Source organism: Akebia trifoliata, unplaced genomic scaffold, assembly GCF_017979445.1.
Source record: "Akebia trifoliata isolate Shusen 1 unplaced genomic scaffold, ASM1797944v1 Contig00058, whole genome shotgun sequence".
NCBI lineage: Eukaryota > Viridiplantae > Streptophyta > Magnoliopsida > Ranunculales > Lardizabalaceae > Akebia > Akebia trifoliata.
The window spans coordinates 38,424-45,129 of record NW_028236813.1 but is presented as its reverse complement, the minus strand read 5'-3'; the positions used below and the strand labels follow the sequence as shown (position 1 = coordinate 45,129).

The window sequence follows — 6,706 nt, the reverse complement described above, 5'->3', positions numbered from 1 at the left end:
TTTCTATGAGTTTCGAACAATATACACGTAATAATTTATAACAAATAACAGAACCAGCTTATTATCATATATTGTAAAAGAAGCTATATAATATGAAAATAAAATATTAATGAGTCGTTTTATTAACCATGACCGTGTAAGGGTAATTGCTTTTTTTCCTTACTGAGAGAGGATTGAAAACAAGGAAAAGAAAAGTGAAAAAACAGAAAACAGATATCTCAATGATGTTGGAAGAGACTCCTCATGTTTTAATGAATAATTAGTTTCACTCTTCTTTAACTTACACCATACAGTATACCTTATCTTTAGTTATTTACTTTTTTTTCCACATGATCTCCTATAAGTATGGTTCATGGCTTATAAATCGGAGTTGATGGGATGTCAAGAATGTGGAGAAGGTATGGGTATAAAATCTGCCTTCACCTACTAATTACCAACCCTTGCTTGCTTGTCAAAATTGTAGAGAAGGAAGGATAGCTTGTTTTTCCTACCCTAACTTTTTTGTTTGCTTAAAGAGTTATGGGCGAAACTTTACTAAATCTTTCAATGACAAAGTCATGCCTTGACAATCAAATGCAAAGAAAGGAATCACGCTGCAGCTCACTGTTGCTATCCATGACACATTTGATCCATTCTAAGTGGCATGGCTTTGCCACCTTTAATTTATCTCCAGAATTTCTTGTGTCTTCCATTAATTTTTCTTCGATCGCCAATAAATCTCCCATTAGAGGATAAGTCATTGGTTATCCGATTACCCCTCTGAGAATTGACATATCTTCCAATGTTAAATTTGCTTCTCCCCACGGAAATACAAATGTATTAGTCTCATGACTCCGAATCGGTTCGCATATTGACTCATTTGATCAACCCATTGCTTCCATTTTCTCTGAGCGTATTTCCAACCATTGATCCTGTATACATGGAAACACCTTTCAACATTGAGAAAAGCAGAATAAATAGGGTAATTGAAAAAAGAAAGCAATATCAACAACCTGAAACAACTATTATACTATAATTTATAACAAACAATGGTAGAAAGCATTTCTAGATAGGATAGATCTAGTTTTTGTGAGGCATTGTTTGAAGTTTCAATCATAAGGTTCTGTCCATTTTTGTATTCATATATGTTAACTTGTCCAAGCACAATCAGTTTCTGGGATTTAAGCCCATCTTTTCATTACGTAATAATACGCTAAAAACGACTGCTCTTACAGTTGTAAAAAAAGTCGTTTTAAAAGGAGTGATTTTTTAATTGCGATAGACCAAAACAGTCTGAAAAAACGACAGTTGCTACAGTAAAATAGGGATATAGAGACAGTCGCTGACCGTTGCTATAGGGTATTTATTTATTTATTTTTTTTAAATATTAGGTCTTTAGCTGTAAGAACTTTTGAAAAAAAAAATATTGATTTTACACCTACCCCCCACACATGTTGTTGAATATTTGAAATACCCCTATGTTTTGAAATTGATGACCTAGACCCCAACTAACAACATGAAAAGACCCCAATGCCCCTCGTCTTCAACTTTCATAAATCTAACTATTTTCTAAACCACCTTCTATAAATTATCTATTGTTAGAAAGTAAAATCAAACAATTATGCAAATCTAACTATCAATCCAAATTCTAGTTTACAATTTAAAATTACCGAGAACCCATTATTAGGATCGATCTCAAATGCGTTCTTCAGGTCCAACTCAGCTATGTCCAAATCAAGTGTCTCCATGTATGCTACTTGCATGATTCATATTAGTGGCAGCCACCTTTCCATTTGCTGCTTTCTGAAAGCATAAGCATAATAGTTGTCAAGCTATCTTCATTACTCAACTAAAGGTTCTAGACAATGGAATATCATTGGCATGGCAATAATACTCACTAGAACTCCAAAATATAGAAAACCCTAGTAAAAATATTACATTTAAATTACACAACAATGAAACATTTGAAGAGACTGAATTTTTATTCAGAGATTTCTTATTAGAGCCAATTTAACAGAGAGAAACAGAACAAGTCCATAGGTGCTAATTATTTGAGGAGACAAATATGAACCTTGTGTCAGGTAATCGTCAAAGATTAGTCGATGATTACTTGTTGGGATTGCTTCCTTTTTCATAGGTAGCCTTCCAATATGAATCTTGTGTCAGGTAATGCTTTGACTCGAGCATTTGTGAGCTTTGGCTAAATGGTTTTGCTTTTGCGTGGCAAAATAGTGATGAGTTTCTCAGATCATTAATAGGTTTTAATGTTCTTAACATGTAGTCATAAAACAAAATGTTTTGATTTATGTATATAGCCTAGGATCCTTGCTTTGTGGATGTCTCATTTTCTTAGTTATTAATTAAATGCTGAGGTAAGTAAAATTATGTTCAAGGAAAAATCAACTTAAAAAAAAATATTTCTAATAATACGCTCCATTTCCCACCAAGAAGAATAAGACTCGACCCTTGAATAAAAATATTCTTCACTGACTCGAAAAATATCCAAAATGTTCCAATCTTTTTGTTCTATCTCTAGTGTATCTCTCTTTACTAAGGAATTGGATGGAGTAACAGTTGAAATATTATGAAGTAGTCCACAAAGTAAACTTTATATCCCTGACTTTGATCGTCTTCTTCTTTACTGTTTATCGCACAGAAATGAAGAAGATTACTAAAGAAAATTCTCAAGACCCAAAAATTTCTATAATCAATAAAAATATTGCATATATGATTAATTTTATAAATATAGATAGTTGGTACATATAATATTTTATATATGTATTTATACGTTTTGACAAGCAACAGACAATGAAGCGGAATGTCAAGCTTTGAAATTCTTCAGGTTTCAGGCATCTAATGTGATGATTGAGTTAGACTCCCTTATATTAGTGAATGCTTTGAAGGGCTCACAAGTACCTTAGAGATTAGTTACCTGGGTTCAGAAAATAAGGAGCTCCTTGGCCAAATTTTCGTGGACTGACCAACATACTTGGGGAGAAGCTACCTAAGTGGCAGATGCACTAGCGAATTATGCGATCTGAAATTAGTCCACTTCTAGTTTTGTAAATGATATTATGTTCCTTTTATTGCTAGAAGTGCCTTAAAAGGAAATGAGTTGAATCTTCCCTGCTTCAGACTTGTAAACTAAGGGTGTCTCAGCCCTTGTACATTAGTCTTTGATCATTATACTCTTTTGCTCACTTGATTAGCAAAATGAAAAAAAAAAAAAAAAGGTTTTGATAGGTAGGTAAATATTTGTGGTATCCTTTTTGATTATTTTTGTGAATTAGTAGACCAAAATTCATGAATCCTAGGTATTTTCCTTGTAAAAATGTATTTTATGTTCATACTAAATTACTTATTAATATATTGATTGTTAGGATATCTTTATTAATATAATTTTAATGTTATATTAACTTGATAATTTAATATAATATGTAGTTATGTTATTAATCTAGTTTAAAGATGTTACTTTTAAGTTAGACATCATATAATAAAATAAACTAAAGTTAATTACTTAATGCCTCATGGACTACTACCTAAATGTCATTTGGCAACCACATATATAGACACCTTTATTGAAGAAATACTTAGGTGGAAGTGAAAACACCCTAGTGTCAAAAAACACTTCGCAATTAATTGGATTCATGTTGTAGTCACCCTAAGTAAGAGTACTCTTTTCTAAGATTATTTCTATGATTTACTCGCATGTGAATTTAGTCCATAATATTAAACTTATTGCTCAATGTTGATTCTTGTTGGTTATATTATTCTTCGTCTTTTTTATTATAAAATATGGTAATAGAAAGTTTGTTAGTATAGTTGTGATTTTTGAACGTATTTAGAGTTTAAAGCCAATGTATTAAACAAAATCGTATGAGATCCCTTGGGGACAATGAGAACCAAGAAAAGGTTTATCTGAATCCAACGTACTGACTAGCAAAATACCATGAGGAGAAGAAGTTTCACCAAGATAGGTTGACCCGATCATTGTTGCTCCCTGGTTCAAAGAATGGAGGTAAGAAGTGCTTGGGAATTAAGAAAAAATTCTTTGATTGGCTAAATGCCCTGAGAGACAGAGGTTTCCTTCAAAGAGGTTGATCCAAGTCAAAGAAACTTTTGATTGGCTAAATACCATGAGAAGCACATGTAAAATGGTAGATACCCGAGAATGAACAAATAGAAGTTTGACCGAGGCTTGTGTTGAACACAATATCCTTAAGACAATTTTGTTTCCGCACGTTTAAACAGCAAAGAAAAAGAAGAGAAAATTTTTAGTGAATAAAACTGAGGTCGAAATGACCTATTTATAGAAATTAAGAGACAAGGTATCTCTTAAGAGACAACCCAAAGAAATCAAGGGAGGTGTCCTAGGGCTCGTCGTGCGCACCCACGTGAAGCCAAATTGACGAAATTTTCACCCCCCCTGCGTGCATCGTGTGCCCGCACACGCATTAAGGATATATTTTGATCAAATCCTTCTTGAGCCCATAGGCCCCTTGTGCGTGTGCGTGGGCTTATCCAAGTCTCTCTTTCATATACACTTAAGTTATATAAGAAGTTCTATATAAGAACTAGACAATTTTCTTATTCCTATCCGATGTGGGACTAAAGAGTTTCTCTTATAAACTCAATAATTTTATAAACCACATACAACAAACCATGGTTAATAGGGGTTCTTAGGAGCCGATTTGTCATTCACCGATAATGGATTTTTGACAACTTAATACATGAAACTATTCTGTTCAACGAGATGAATAAGTTTCAAAGTTGTCCAACCTCAAAAAACTAATGGGACCCACTTGAATTGTAGCTCAAATATCCCTACTTGATCACAAAAAATCTGGATAAAAATGCAGATTTTTTCCAACAATCGCCCACAAGTTTTCTTAAAGGTTGTTAAGATAAATGAATTTATAAAGTACCTACCACTACAACAAATAATGCCATTAATGCGTGTATTTAGAGTTCGTCAATTTACTGATTGAACTATTTTTAGTATTGTTAGTAATGTTTCTTGCTAGACTTCACAGCTTATAGACTCTTCATGTCCATAGCTCTTGAGGAAAGCTAAAGATACGGATAAGATCATGACCCCACAAAAAAGATAAATAATTTGGTCTTTGTCTTTTGATGTTGTTATGTAATGAATAGTCGATTGTAGTGAATTTTATTGCGATATTTCGATGTAAGTTATCATGAACAACAATGAAAATTCATTTACCACTTCCACTCATGGGTCAAGGATCATGATCTGTCATGGTGTCTGGGGTTTCAAATCAGAAACAAAAGACAGAAACAATTGGATAGTGAAAAAAACTCCTACATGCCTATATTCACCAACATAAGAACTTATGTTGATCGTGAAACTGCTTTCAAATGGAAGTTTACCTACTTTTAAAGAGAAATAAACACTCAAAAAAACATTTTAAACTACATTTTAAGTTAGTTCTCCCCAAGAATTGGGCTTGAATCGTATGAAATGAGACAAAGCCGATAGTCGTGATTGACCAAACATCAATCTACCCACTAGATTAGGAATGTTTAACTATATTGGGAAAAGGATTATTAGTCGAGTAGTCAGGCAAGTTGACTCATTTGTCATTGGGGAATTTTACTCATGAGTCTTCAAGAGATCATGGTTTTTACTCACTCTTGGGTTCTTAGGTCTTGGGTACCAAGAATTTGGGGCGTGACAATTAGTGTCATCATTTAAACACCTTTTGAATGCCTTATACCCCAATTTTTCCTTTTCTATATAAAATCTTTCCTTGATTGCTTTGAAATATAGTGATCAAACGAAGTTTAATGTAGTCTTGTCCGGTTTGTCTCGTCCAAGCAAGCTTGGTCTTAGTTGGTATAGAGATGAGGAACATATATTTAATCATGATGTGAAGCGTGACTTTTAAAAGTATTCACCGTCATGCTTAATTCTCATGGCAAGGGCTTTATTTACAAAAGCCTTCTCTTGTTTTGCCCTTTAGACAGGTCTAGGCACCATCTTTCAATCAGAGTTTAGTTCTGAATATGCATCAACTATAACAATGATGATGAAATAGCATGGCATAGAATTTAAAAAGCTTTTGTGCACAACATAAAAAATTTAAATTGTCTTATTACTTACTTTCTTATCAAACCGAGCAACTCTTGATATGCAAAAACAAAATGTAAAGCTAACAAATAATAACCAGTAGACATAAAATAAGTCCAAAAAAAGTATATATTCACCTCGTTTGGAAGTATTTCCGAAAATATTTTGAGGGAGTAGATCATTATAGTAAAATGTTCCTACAGATCAAAAGCCAATATGAAATAAGTGAAAATAAATCATGTCACAAAATTTAATAGCATGAAAATAAAATTTATATACTTGACAATTTATCAAGTAGAAATTAACCAACAAGTTCAATAAGATTTATCCTTAGAAACTTGTCATTTGCGAAACTATGTTTCAACTTTTGTGGAGAATGCTTAGTTCACTCTAACTCTAGGTTATGCTTAAATTAACTAAATTAAAAAATACATCTATAACAAAAGTGAATGGAGGAACAAGAATTGTACAACTAACCTCCCCCAATTATAGGATAAGGCTTTGATCATGATAATGATGAAGTTAATATTGTAATTAATCTGCTATAATGGGTTATTTTTGGTCTCTAAAAGGATACTTATGGACTTGTACAACCAATATTATCAGTTTTTTTTTTTTTTTTTCCCATTATTGGTT

At 32.7% G+C, this 6,706-nt stretch overlaps 1 long non-coding RNA gene across 1 annotated transcript; it reads right to left on the bottom strand.

Moving 5' to 3' along the window:
- Positions 1-273: 273 nt before the first annotated feature.
- LOC147382067 (uncharacterized) lies at positions 274-6,348 on the bottom strand. Its single transcript, XR_015174150.1, has 3 exons — positions 6,208-6,348; positions 1,650-1,782; positions 274-911 (listed from the first exon to the last, which is right to left on the bottom strand). It is a non-coding gene; the product is annotated as an uncharacterized LOC147382067 (long non-coding RNA).
- Positions 6,349-6,706: the final 358 nt, after the last annotated feature.